Consider the following 16,041-nt stretch of genomic DNA (forward strand, 5'->3'; position numbering starts at 1 on the left):
TCTTCCGTGTTTGTAAAATTTGGATAAGGTGGTCTGATGAAAATGATAGGTTCAAGATCCGAGTCCTACAATAAAAGGTGCATCCAGTACCCAATCAAAAAGGATTGGTGTGATTAGAAGTGCATCTCATGGGACAAAGGTATTTGTATATTAATTTAATTTTGTATTTGTTAATACTGTATTTATCATAACCTTTTCTATTTCAATTGCAGATTATAGAGTTCAGCCCCACATATATATGTGTTTCCACTACCCAATCCAAAACTGTTGGTTCGAGTAAAATTGCGGCCCTTAAAGGAAAGGTCTCTGCAATCTATATATTTCTATAGTTATTTTGTTATTTTAAATTTGTGATGTGCTAAACAATTTATTATTTAATGAATAGGTTAAACAATCCACTGCTAAAGCAACTTGTGAAGAGAATACCGAAGCTGACATGTGCATGGTAAATCGTTATATCAGATTTCTTTTTATTATGGAATGTTTTCTTCATGGTAAATGTATGGTCATATAGAAATATTGTTTTATATGTTGTAGTTGACTCTGAGTACCTCAGGAGATAATGATCCATATATTGACTACTGTGTTACTCCCAGAAAGGAATTGTTGTTGGACTTCGAAGTTGAATGTGACCACCTCGACGATATACCAAGTGCAGAATTTTCCAGGACTAAAACTAAAAAGCGAATCAAACAGGAAAAGCAATAGCGTGGCCCACTGATATATGTACATATACCTATTTTGGAATTATGTGGTGTAATTGGAAAGCAAAAGAACATTAGTCGTTTTTTTGATGAATTTGGTATTTTGGTTGTCCTTGGTAATGATGGATAAACAATGGATGTTATTTTTGTACTCCAAAATAGTATCCTGTAAATTTCTAATATTATTTAATATAATTTACAGTATCTATTTCAGATATGTAATATAATTTACACTATCTGTTTGATCAACAGTCTTGCAAATTATTATTATGGTGTAAATTTGTTTTATTATTTCCAATATTTGTTAATCATTACCCCTACAAATTATTGGTATGCTGCAAGATTTGTTATATTGTTTCCAGTATCTTTGTAACTATTAGTCCTACAAATGTGTTTAAGCAATTCGGTGGTATCATTAAATACGTAAACGTGTCTTCATATTTTAGAATATACAATAACATTTAAACAATTATAAAGAACCTTTAGACATCGTAAAGCATAAAGTATGAATAGTCAAAGGCAAAAAATACAAAAATATCATTATATAATATACCAACAAAACCATTGTTCTTTAATTTACAAATTGACAAAACATAAATATAGTTCATATAGTTCCAAAATAAGCTATAAACATGTGGGTCTATATTTCTACTTCCATTACATTGATAAACAGAGATAGGTCCCTGTCTACACCAAATTGGATTATAGGTCCTTCCTTGAATCTGTTCTGAGTGCAAAAATCTTTCCAACCACGAGTTATGTAACAATCTTTGTTACTTTTGCCTGACCATCGAACTGTGCATGGCCAACAATCACATTCAGCATTTACCAATAAGTGGCGCTTTCTATTCTTAACCAAAGCCTTTGATGCAAATTCAGATTTCAAGTACTAAAAAAAGAATAAAAATGGTTGTAATTAGAACACATGAAATAATATTAGATCATAACATAACATGAAATTTAATGATGTAATACCAGTGATGATGACTTGATATCATGAGCAGATAAACATTTTGCCATGGAATGGTAAAAATCTGCAAGGTCATAACCTGGATTACTGCTGCTAACCAATTGGGGAGTATAATCCATCTCAACCCCATGACAGTAAAAAGCTTAAATAAAAAGGTATTTTCATCTACATAATTTAAATGTATTATTTTGTTGGATAAGAGGCCGTAGTACTGTGATATCTCTAAGACCCCATTACATATCACCAAGTCTCTATTTTCAGACCTCTAGATACCAACATCATGTTTTTTTTGCGGGGATCAATCAGGTGAACCTTCTCAAACTGCAATTGATGTCCCCAGAAAATAACAAATGTGTCGTCCAACCGAATTGTATTCTGCGCAAGTTAATATATTTTAAATAATGAGGATAAAGAATACAAACCAAAAAGAAGAATGTGAAGTCTAAAATATTACCCCAGAGACCAATAGCTCTGATTCAAAACAAGTCAAAAATCTTGAAGAAGACAAAGGTTGTTGTGGAACAGGAACCATTGTGGATTCAGGGTAGTCTATTTCTTTCATAGGCAAACTGAAAATCCGAAACTGAAAGTACCGGTCTCCACAGTAAAGTATGGCTAACCAGTACAGATCATTCAACTTATAAAAATTTGCAAGTTCACGGGCTATACGGAAACTTCTGGTTTCGATCATGGAGTCTTCAAATTCAACCATAATATAGTTCCCTAACGGATCCCGAAAATAGTTGGTGCCCATTAAAAACTTTTCTCCCCAGTAATGGAAGAACGTTTCGTTAAACTGAACAAATTCCTAAAGAAGAAACTCAAAATCAAAGAAAGTCACGATTTTTATTCATATTTCTCATCAAAAAGTTGAAAACTTTGTTAAAGGTTCAACCTTTTCCAAGATTCTAACAATAAGATAAGGTTGGTAGACAAGTATTCAAACATAAGTTCATTGCTTACCCATTCGGGATACACCAACGTCATGGAAGTCTGGAACCAATTTTGAAGGAATACCGTGTGGCAGAAGACTTCTCCTTGCGGTCTGAAATCCTCATTGCAGAAGATGCAGGGTGAGTTCGAAAGATATTTAGGAAAAGTGCAAAGTTAAGAGTATATATAAATGGGAACCATCGTGACGATTTGTGAAAATGGAACCTTCTACGATAACACTTTTCATTTAAATATTTAAGTTAACGTTAGATAATTTTTCAAGAAATGAAAACTTAATTAATCGATGTTGACATTTGGATAAAGTACATTCGGAATGACTTTTAGAAGTTTAATTGTCCCCATGCTATACAATCAATCAATTCTATAATAAAGGATCAAAAATAAATAAAATGAATAAGAAGATTTAATTTGGCGCGAATTATTCATGCACCCGAAAAAAAAAAAGGATATTTACAGAGTTTTTGTTTTGAAGCTTGCAAGAGGGAAAAAGCAATAACACAGAACAAACACTACATTATGATAGCTCTAAAGGAGAATGCAGTTCAGAACTGAAGTACATGAAGTTTGAGGTATTATAAACATCTTTTATTACTACAAGATGATACGCATATTCAATAGTATCTATGACATAGTACTTTGAATGTTTTGTTTTTGCTGGAAGTTCTTCATCTTATCATTTCATTGTGAAATTGCTTTTAAAATATTATTTTATTAATGATAATAAATAACGTTTTATGTGTTGGTAGAAATTTTGAAGTGCTGATTTCCAGCTTCAATGTCTTTTTAGACTTAGAGATTCATATGGTACATGAATATCTCCAATTTTTTTTGTTTCAGTGACCAAATTTATTGTCATACTAGATAAGATGAATGATCCGAAATCTCAATCAGATCTTCCATGCTTAAATGCAAGACTGAAAAGAAAATTGATCCTTAAGGAAAAGAAAATCAAATGTGGAGAAAGGAGTCAAAGTGTTGGTCTTTATAAAGACCAGCGAATCAAAAGGAACTGCACCCCACTATCTAATATAACAATGATGAATTTCCTGAATCAGGACATTCCAACAAATAATGATTTGCCAAGATACTATAATGGTCAAGCACACCTGGAAAAAACTAATGCAAGGACTTCCAGATACTTTCATCAGACTTCTCATCGTCAAAATCTACTTCAGAGGTTTGAAGTTACTAAAGAAATGTCATTAGGGTTTCATTCTTCTTCAACAGGGCAATCGTCTTGCCAGTCAGTGGGAAATAACTATACAATATTTGAAAGTGAAGATGTAACCAATGAAAATATATTTTCAGGTTTATGTTGCTAAATTTGTACTTATAAAACTTATACATTGTAGATTTATTTGTACTACTTTGAGTAAAAAAATATTTGTTTCAGATTCAGCCCCTTATGATTATAAGTTATGGATGATGAATGTATTGAAGAGGATGACGACAGTGCACGGATAACTAATCCAAGATAAGATTAAATTGAGTACTTAATGTTTTTATTGCATGTGCATTGAAGGACTTTTACTAAGGATATACTTTATTAAACACAATGTATGCAGATATTGGTGACCCAGTTTTCATATGCAAGGAATGCAAGGCGTATATGTGGTACGACGAAAGGATTAACAAGGGCAGAAGATCCGTGAATCCTACCTTCCATATGTGTTGCGACAATGGTAAAGTTCAACTACCAATTCTAAAAGACCCACCAATTCTTTTGCAACGTCTTTTATTTGCTAATGATTCAAAGGAGAGCAAGAACTATCAAACTCATATTAGAAGATACAATATGATGTTTGCATTTACATCACCCGGTGCAAAAGTTGACACAACATTTAACAATGGAAAAGGACCCCCTAATTTACGAATTAGAGGTCAATCTTGTCACCGAATAGGTAGCCTTTTGCCAGTACCCGGAGGACTTCCAAAATTTGCACAACTTTACATTTACGACACTGAAAATGAAGTTCAAAATAGAATGGAAAGTTTAAGGTACATGAACACTTCTTCTTTTGAAAGAAAAAATGTAGCAGAACAAGTCTTATTTAACTGTTACCTTTTGCAGGAATCAAGATAATATTGATTTGGAACTTCTGAACAAAATAAAGAAGATGCTCGATGAATTCAATGTTCATGCCAAATCTTTTAGAATGGCAAGGGACAGATATAGAGACCAGCCATTTGATGACTTGAAATTGAGACTTATTTCAGATAGGACAAAAGATGGAAGGATATATAATGTCCCCAATGTTTCAGAAGTTGTGGCTCTTATAGTTGGCGATGTAGATACAACTTCAGGTAGAGACATCATAATGGAAAAGCAATCGGGGAAATTACAAAGAATTAATGAGTTGCATACGAGCTATTTAGGATTTCAATATCCTTTACTTTTTCCATATGGGGAGGATGGTTATAGACATGATGTCAGTCATCGTGATAAACCAGGAATTAACAGGAAAATGAACAGACTAACAATTAGGGAGTGGTTCTGCTTTAGGTTGCAAACAAGACAGTCAGAAGCATTAACTTTGCTTAGATCTAGAAGACTTTTTCAGCAATTCATTGTTGATGGATACACAATGATGGAGTCTGAAAGATTGTCATTTATTAAGTTTAATCAAAGCAAGTTAAGGGTTGATAAATATAATAACCTCTGTCAAGCTTCTAGCAGCTCACAAACTCAAGGGTCAGAACAAGGGAAAATGGTTGTTCTTCCTTCATCTTTTGTTGGTAGTAGAAGATTCATGGACCAATTATAATTTGATGGAATGGCAATTTGTAGTTTCATGGGATTTCCAGATCTCTTTATAACTTTCACATGCAATCCTAAATGGCCAGAAATTAGTAGAGCACTGTCAAAGTTAAAGCTATCTTCAACAGATCGTCCAGATATAGTTTCAAGGGTTTTCAAAATTAAGTTTGAACAACTTCTTACAGACTTAACTAAAAATCATTTATTGGGCAAAACTATTGCATGTAAGACATCCACTTATCATATTGTTTGTAATATTATGTGCTGAAAGTAATCCTTTGCTGTTTAATTTGTAGTTATGTATACCATAGAATTTCAGAAGCGCGGTCTACCTCATGCCCACTTGTTGATCTTTCTACATCCCAACAACAAGTACCTAACTCCTGACGATATTGACAAAGTCATCTCTGCTGAAATACCATGTCCAATAAATAATCCAGAATTATATGAAAGTGTTGAAGATCACATGATTCATGGTCCTTGTGGAACGGTAAACAGATCATTACCTTGCATGAAGAATGGGAAATGCTCACGCCAATATCCAAAAAGATTTCAAATAACAATTACAGTTTTTGAAGATGGTTATCCTCATTATCGTAGAAGGAACGATTCATCAACTGTGTCTAAAAGTGGTATTTCCCTAGATAATCGTTTTGTAGTTCCTTATAACCCATAATTGTTGTTAAAGTACCAAGCACATATCAATGTTGAATGGTGTAATTGTAGTACTTCTATCAAGTACTTATTCAAATATATCAACAAAGGTTATGACAGAATTACAGCTACCATAGTTCCATAACAGAACGAATCTTTTTTGACGAAACAACCAATCGATGAAATTAAACAATATCTTGATTGCATATATGTATCTCCCTGTGAAGCATGCTGGAGAATATTTTCGTTTCCAATCCATGGACGAAATCCAGCAGTAGAAAGACTATTTTTCCATCTTCCAAGAGAACAAGCAGTATACTTTAAAGATGATGATGAGATTGATGATATCATGGGAAAAGCAACAGTTTCAGAATCAATGTTTATAGGTTGTATGGAATGTAACAAGAAATACCCAAAAGCTAGGGATCTAACATATGTTGAATTTGTTTCCAAGTTTTTCTATGTCAAGAAAGATAGATGTTGAAAGCCAAGGAAGATGGGAAATACTATCGGAAGACTTATTTGGGTACCTCCAAGTATTGGTGAAGTTTTTTATCTTAGGAGAATGCTAACTCATGTAAAAGGTCCAACATCATACGTAGATATTAGAACAATTAACAATATTCTATATTTAGAGAAGCTTGCTTAGCTTTGGGTATTTTAGCAGATGACTCAGAATATGTTGAAGCTATAAAAGAAGCCAAAGATTGGGGTTCCGGAATATATCTAAGGAAACTGTTTGTTACTATATTGCTGTCAAATAGTGTTAATCGACCAGAGGAACTATGGAACAAAACATGGGAATGGCTGTCAGATGGAATTCTCTACAGAGAAAGAAATATATCAGGAAATCCAGGTTATGTAACTATATAGTACTTGTCATTTATATAGTGTACAAGTACAAAGACATGTTAATTATTGTTTTGTATGCAGATCTAAACATTGGAGTGGAAATGCTGCAAAATCTAACTTTAGTGGAGTTAGAAAAACTTTTCGAAGCAAATAGAAGCAGTTTAAAATTCTTCCCAACAATGCCATACCCAGACGATTTTTTAACAGAAAATTGTGGAAATAGACTGATATATGCAGAACTCAATTATGACATTGCAGAGCAACAAAATTTATTTCAATCAAACTTGAAATCAATGACAGGTTTGGATTTATTATTATTTTCTATTGTTGCATTTTAGATTAAGTACCCACTTTGAATAACAATTACATTACAGGGGAGCAGAAAAAAATATTTGACAAGATCAACCAGGTTGTTCTAAATAAAAAAGGAGGTGTATACTTTCTCTATGAATATGGAGGAACAGGAAAAACCTTCATGTGGAAAACACTGTCAGCATCATTACGTTCTGAAGGTAAAGTTGTACTAACAGTTGCTTCAAGTGGAATTGCTTCTCTTCTATTACCAGGGGGAAGAACAACACAATCTAAATTCAAGATACCAGTACCAACACTAGAAAATTCAGTTTGTAACATTAAACAAGGATCTGAAGCATCAGAACTGTTAAAGAGAGCTGAACTTATTATTTGGGATGAAGCTCCAATGGCACACAAATTTTGTTTTGAAGCTTTGGATAAAACTCTAAATGACATAATGAAGGGTTTGACAAAAGAGAATTCAGTTTTTGGAGGGAAAGTCATAGTATTTGGAGGTGACTTCAGGCAAATCCTACCTGTTATACCTGGAGGTACAAGATCTGATATTGTCAATGCCACTATTAACTCATCTTACCTATGGGACCACTGTGAAGTTTTGACATTGACAAAAAATATGCATCTCCTACAACAAGGTTTGCAATCCACAACTGCATCCGAGATTCAAGAATTTTCAGATTGGATTGTTAAAGTTGGTGATGGTAAATTAGAAGAACCAAATGACGATTTAGCAGAAATCAAAATACCTAGAGAATTCCTAATTACAGATTTCAATGATCCTATAGAAGGAATTGTATCTACCACATATCCCGACTTAGTACACAAGTATACAGACGAATCATTTCTGCAGTGTAGAGCAATATTAGCAAGTAGAATTGAGACAGTCAATGAAATCAATGAATATATGTTATCACAAATTCCAGGTATGTAAATCTGCAACCTATACCTAACATATTTGAAATTTTTTAGTTTGGTATGATAAATATTATTACTAATGTATCAAATAATTAATGCAGGGGAAGAAAAAGAGTATCTTAGCTCTGATTCAGTAGATGAATCAGAATCTGCTTCAAGTAATGCTTACTGCGCTATAACTTCGGAATTCCTAAATTCACTTAGTACATCTGGACTTCCTAATCATAGAATCAAACTAAAGATTGGGGCTCCAATTATGCTTTTGAGGAACTTAGACCAAGCAGAAGGTTTGTGTAATGGAAGCAGATTGATCGTAACCAGGATTGCAAACCATGTCATAGGGGCTAAGTTGATTACAGGAAACAAAGATGGACAAGAGGTCTACATTCCGCGAATGTCTATGTCACCTTCCCAATCCCCATGACCATTTAAGTTAATTAGAAAGCAATTTCCTATTATATTGTCATATGCAATGACAATAAACAAATCACAAGGTCAGTCATTAGGTTTCGTTGGATTGTATTTGCCAACACCCGTATTCAGCCATGGTCAACTCTATGTTACAGCTTATAGAGTTCAAAGTAAATCTGGGTTAAGGATATTAATCCATGACAATGAGAACAAATCATTCAGTACAACAACTAATGTTGTGTACAAAAAAGTATTCCAAAATGTATGTTTATCCAGCAATTTGTGTTTTTAATCAGAAACATATTTGTCGAACTGTTGATTATGATAAGATCTGTATTCAACCGTCCATTTTACAAAATATTGTTAAATATATAACCAAACAAATGACTGCAAGAGATAAGCTTACTTTTTGTGGAGAAGAATCAAAGGAGTTGAATGCTCTTTGGAACCTCTTCCCATGAAAAAAGTTTGATATCAGAAATTGCATCAATGACATAAGTGTGGCCACTGTTAAATTGATGAGCAGAAAACCTGATAAAATCACAAACAGTACATCCAGATAAACATATTTGTCAAAAATTTAATGTACTATAGTAATATATTTCCTCACTGATTTTCGAAAATGTTATTTATCACAATTTGACAAACAAATTCATACATATAAGACAATGTAAAGACTTACCAAGAACCACATAAACTTTCTTCTGTATCTCCATGTTTGGAATTGGTGTTAGAAGCTGATGAATTCAATGATATAAACGCGTGAATCGAGTATTTTAGAATCTTTGACCCTTTACCATTTCTTTGTACTATAAGACAGCACATGACACACTGCATTTAAACCGAAACCTACCACTGGACTAGACTTGCTTTCTTTCGCGAAACTATACCCAATATTTACTTTATGTACCTCCATTATAAAATAACCATGAATGTGTTTATGTTTGTTTACCATAAAATAATCCAATATTATCCTTACGTCATTGGTTACATATTTATGTTCGTTCCTACCTACTTAATTAAACATTACTACACATAATAATTTATACTAACCGAAATGTTTGAAATCACAGTCTTCGAAACGTTTTATGAGTACAAAAACTTGGATTCCAAGAATTTTAATACACTTTATTTATAATTTATAATGGAAACATATAAAACTAAGAACCCAATTAAGTTCATTTATACGTATATTATATCAGACAAAATAATTACATCAATAGTACATGAAAGAAAAATATAGAAATCCAAAGTGATTTTAGGATTTGAGAAATAAAAAAATTAGATATCTTGAATTTGTAATTGTTAATGTCATATAATCAAAAAGACATTTACAATCCATTACTAAATATTTGGCCCAAGAAAAACCTACTTTTGATAAATTTGTTAATAACAGTAATATTATACATTGCAGAACGTAAAACATATAGACGAAACCACATAAAATACATTAAAAACCTAAAATACATTAAAAACACATAAAAAACATATAAACGAAACAATGTTCCGAATGTTCATAAGGCTACAATATTAAAACCTAAGTTCTTACATACACCTTGGAAAAACTAAACCTTAATTACATGGATGACATTTTTCTGTTGATTATCGATCACAAACTTCAGTTCATCACCTGCAGCCAATTCATTCTCCTTGCAGAATCTTTTCCATCCACAAGTGATATAGCATTCAAAGGATGTCCTTCCAGTCCATCGAATTCTGCAAGGCCAAAACTTGGAAGTTGAAATGGTAATGAAGTACCTCCTGCGTCCCTTCTCCAAGAACTGTCTAGCAAAATCCGAGTGTAGATACTACAAACATGCACAAAATATCAGACAACAAATGGAAAACGAAATACTAAGAATAAACATAAAACTATGAACAAAAAAAAATACCAAAGATGATGTTTGAACATCATATTTCGTTAACTTCTTCACCAATCCATCAAGAGAATTAAGAAAGTCATGACGATTGACAACACCAACGTTATTTACAATACCACCAGAGTCATTTATCAAACCAGCAACCGACTCCCTCTCATAAATCATTTCTACTCCATCAACAAAGTAAATCTTGTAAAGAAAAACATTGTTTCCTATATAATTTAAATGTAGGTAAACCTCTTGGATGAAACCATAATACTTGATGAACTCCGTCAAACTAAACAAAATAATGATCCCATCTATGTTTGTGTCCAGATAAAGCTCGAACTTTTTGTATATAGGATCATATAATTGAACTTTGCGATCAAGTTTAAGTTGATCTTCACAAAATTTTTGAAACTCCTCAAGAAGGAGTATATATGGCTGTTGACAAACATAAAAAACAAATCAATACAAATCCAAATAGAAATCTGCAAATGGTAAATAAGATATGAACAATGATACCTTAGACAGCTCTAGCTTGACTCTAAAAGATTGGAAAAACCTCGGAGAACAAGAAAAACTGGATCTTGAAGAAGACGACGACGGTTCTACCAAAGGGTACTCGATTTCATTCCAATCTATGCCAAATACTCTAAACCTAAAGTATCTATCACCACAGTAGAGAGTGCAGACAAATGCAATGTCATATATGTCGTAAAAGTTTACTATGTCATCAGAACCACGAAACTTCCTCTCGGCCATAAGACTTTCTTCGAATTCAATGTTCAGTACGTTTCCCCTAGGATCCGAGAAATAGTTGGTTCCCATTAACAAACATTGTCCCAATTCCAGAAAGAAACCTTCTTCAAAAAGTAAAAAGTCCTGGACAATCAAACATCCAAAAAGCTTAACTTTTAATCAAAACAAAACATCTCCCTAACAACGACAAATATTTTTACACCCGAAATGAGCAAACTTCTTAAAAAGTCATGATATTTCAGAACAACAACACAGTTACAGTGTCAAAATCGTATTAACTAACCTACGAAGGATCCATGAACATGACTGAGCTCTGGAAAAAATTGTTGAAGCTATACCGCTTACTTAGAGACATTTTGTTGTCGTTGGATCCGGATGCCATGTAGAATCTAGGTTTTTTCTTTCTAGTTACAGCAAATGCGTATGAAACGGACGAACCTTTTCAACTCCAACTATGGAAAAGCAAAACGTCTGACGCACAAAACCAAATCTCTTTCCAAAGATATCGAAAAGACAGAAAAAAAATTTGCCTTGCCGCCAATATTAATCGTTTCAGATTGATGCCCAACGTAATCATTTCAAAAAGATAAAGAAAAATAAATATTAATTGTGGCAGTATTAAACGGTTCAGATTCATTCCCACATATTGATTTAAAAACGAAAAAAAACATATAATAATAACTATCAAATATGATCGGCCTACATACGTAATAACCCGAATAATGTTTAAACATTATTATAATTATTAGTTAATTCTATTTCATCTATACAATATGTTACCAAAAAACAAAATTGACAATATCACACAAAAGCAAAAAAAGGACCCGTCCGTAGACACGGGTCACATACTAGTTTACATTAAAAACCGGCAACTTACCCAATTTTCTCCGCGCCTTTCTTCCTGACATTATATATATATATATATATATATATATATATATATATATATATATATATATATATATATATATATATATATATATATATATATATATAAATATAAAATGTTACGATTTGCCTTGATTTAATGAGTTTAATATTCACACAATGTAAAGCAATGTTACATAATTATCCAATAATAAAGTAGTGCGGATATATTTTTTTACACGGTAATTATTTTTGAAGTACAAGTCTAAATTTTATATTAAATAAAAAAAATCAACAATATATAAATAAAAATAGTTATAAAACTATTATTTTAAGGTTTTAAATTGATGATATTATTTTTTTATTTAATTTGAGTTAAATTTTATTGTTTTAAAATCTTATGGGTAAATATCTTTTTAAAAATTTCTTACTCTTATTTAGAAATTTCCGTGCTTATTTTTTTATTTTCATCCCAAAAAGTTATTCTTTTTTCCTTTTACTTAAAAAAAACACGTGTATATAAAGGCAAAGCATTATGGAAGTCACTCCCTAACTGAATAAACAATAAAACATAAAAGTTAACATAATAAAAAAAAATATTTTAATATTTTTTTATCTTTTTTCTTGTTTTTTTGAGTTAGTCAGCTTATTTCTTACTCTCAGATATTTTGTTCTGTTTTTGAAACAAAATAGTTAAATAGAAACTCTTATTTTTTATCCTCAACTCTCACTTATTTTATTTTATTTTTGAAGAAAAAAAAGTATATTTCTTATCCAATTTGATATTGGTTTCATAATATAATAACTTTTTATCTTATAAGTCTTTTATATAATAACTAGAAGACTAACTCGTGCTTTGTATATTAACTAATAAAATATTATGTAATGAGATGTCATGAAAATTATGTTATATTTTTGTAAATGTTGTTATTAAAGTAATGAAGTAATAAGTATTAAATCTAAATGATATAATAATAATTTCAATTTTAAGTATAATAAATAAAATCGATATCAAATATAGTGCAGTTAATTGATTTTACGAAATAATTATAATAGCTTGTGATCCAAGTAGAGATGACAAATAAATTCGTCCCCGTGGATATTGCCCGAACTCGTGCTCGTTTTGATGGGAAATCCAGACATTGATTAGGTATGAGTATGGATATGGGGATGTACATATTTGTCCTGTCCCCGTCCTCATACCCGTCAAAATATTACATAATATAAAAAATTTATCTTTTTTACTCTGTTATTATTATTATTATTATTTCAGTTGAAGAACTATTTTGTTTCGCTAAAACAATTTTCGTTATTTCTAAATCATTGGTTATATTGATATTTAAATAGTTTTCTTAAATCTCTAAAGTATTTTTATTTTATCATACCCTTAATTATATAGGTTCTTTTCCTTCGTGTGATTTCATTCAATGGTCTCTCAAACTGTTTCTAAGACACACGTTTGATAATTTTTTAATATTTTTATTTCCATAATGTAAAATATTATTTTGATATATTTTATATAATTATCTTTTATTTTTTAACTCGTTATCATATTTTGATTTTGTCACTATAATTGTATGAATAAATTTTAGTTACTATAATATAATATTTTAACGTAATTGTCATGAATTTCCTTTTACCACCCCAAACATGTATTGAAGTTCAAAAGATACAATATCTATGTTAAAACTTTATTATTATTAGTTTAATATTTGTTCTTTGTGTTATTTGGGTCAAGTGATTTATTATAACTTTTATCAGTATATACAAAAAATATTCATTAGAATTTAAAAATTGAAAATTGAAGTAAAGATACATTTAACATATATTTTAATTTGAATATTTGTTTTCCTTTTATATTTTTTTAAAATAAATTAAATTTTATCAACTACAATTCATTAATGTTTGCAAATTTAACAGAAGTTTTGGTTCTCATGAAATTTTATTTGATTTTCTAATTTGAAATATATACAATTATAATATAATTTCTTTATAAATATTTGATATTGGAGAAACAATCATCCTCTTAATATTGAATATTTGATAATATTATGTTTTCTTTGCTATAATTTTTTATTATTTTATAAAAAATTAATTAATATTAAAATAGTAAGAAAGCTGGTACGGGTATGGGTACAAGTATATACATGTTACCTTGTGAGTAGGGGTGGCAAACGGGTCAGCCCGGCCCGTATGTGGCCCGTCAAAAAACGGGCCGGGCCGAACTGGCCCATCAAATAGAAACGGGCCGATAATCATAACCCGTCCCGTATAGGACAGGCTAACGGGTCGAGCCGGGCTGGGCGTCTAGTTTTTTTTTTTTAATTAGTTTTCAAATTTTTTAATTTGTTTTATTTTTTAAATTTGTTTATATATACATATAAATTATTATTAAAGTCATATTTAATCAAATAAAATATTATTTTAACTTTTAATTGATTAGTTAATGTTTTTAATTAGATAAGTTAAAATAATTATTAAATTTACATATTAAATTATTCAATTATAACTAATAATTCAAACTTAATTTGTAGGTGTTAATGATTTAAATTACAATATTATTATATATTTATACATTTAAAATATATAATATAAAAAATTAATCTTTTTTATTATTTTTATTTTATTTTTTATTTTTTAAAACGGGCCAACGGGCCAGGACGGGCTGACCTGTACTTTGGCCCGTCAAGTTGACGGGCTGGACGGGACGAACCAGAACGAGCTGATGGGTTAAAATCTTCAACCCAGCCTCTTCCTTTTAGCACAGGCTGACAGGCTGGCCCGTTGGGCCCAACCCGTTTTGCCACCCCTACCTGTGAGAATGGGGTGAGACAAAAGTTTAATACCCGTTGAGTATGGTATGGGGATGAGGATGAATTTTTTCAATGGAAATAAGTATGGGATAGCGAAACCCGTATCTGTCTCATCTTGTTGCCTTCCCTAGACCCGAGCGTTACGCACATTTTTTTTCTTTTATTTAAAATCTTTGTAAAATAATAATATAATTACTATTATATTTATTTAACCATTAAAAATAATAATAATATAAATTTTAAAAAAGATTAAAAAAATTAAAAATTTATTTAGCAAAAGTATTTAGTATAACAACGTTTTTATAATTAAAATAAAAACTTATATTAATAACACCACTATGAATAGTAATAATAAAAATAAAAATAATGTTTATGCTATAAATATTAATGTTAATACTAAGGCTAATTTTAACGATAATAATAATCTATAATTATATATAAAGATATACATCAGCAACAAAACAAATAAAAATGACAACTAATTGAAATATGATCATGTAGTAAATAAAATTAAGATGTGTGTCTAACTATAATAATAATAATAATACCATTATAATAATATCTCGTAGTGTTAATAATAATAATACAACAACTAAATATATTAAAAGATACACATTTTTTGTGTTCTTTTTTGTTTTTACAATTTTATCATAATTTGTTAAATTTAAATAATTATTCATAATAAAAAATTAGTTATTAGTTTTATCATTTTACTAATATAAAGATAAGATGAACAATAAAACAAATAAAAAGTGCAAGTAATTGAGATATGATCTCGTAATAAATAAAAGTAAAATGTGTGTCTAACCATAATAATACTGATCATACTGATAATACTACTACTAATAATAATAATAATAATATCGCGTAGTGATAATAATAATACAACTACATATATAAACAGATAAACATTTTTTGTGTCTTCTTTTGTTTTTCAAGTTTACCCTATTAAATATTATATTTTGAATTTAAATAATTATTTATAATAAAAAATTATATTTTAGTTTTATTATTTTACTAATTTTTGTAACTATTTTTTTGGTGAGCCAGAGGTGTTAAAGGTCAGGTTGGGAGTTCGATTCTCACTGGCAACAACCCACCCAGTATGAATGGACAGAGAAGGGTGATGGGTTGGGGTGCATTGGGCTGTAGTAACCTGACAGCCTCTAGGGCCCGAGGAGGGATAGCCAGGGATGTTACAATTATAATA

General features: G+C 30.6%; 1 pseudogene; it reads left to right on the forward strand.

The window, feature by feature from the left end:
- The first annotated feature begins 4,183 nt into the window (after positions 1–4,183).
- Positions 4,184–8,822, forward strand: LOC114182274 (annotated as a pseudogene).
- Positions 8,823–16,041: the final 7,219 nt, after the last annotated feature.

Source organism: Vigna unguiculata, chromosome 1, assembly GCF_004118075.2.
Source record: "Vigna unguiculata cultivar IT97K-499-35 chromosome 1, ASM411807v1, whole genome shotgun sequence".
NCBI classification, from domain to species: domain Eukaryota; kingdom Viridiplantae; phylum Streptophyta; class Magnoliopsida; order Fabales; family Fabaceae; genus Vigna; species Vigna unguiculata.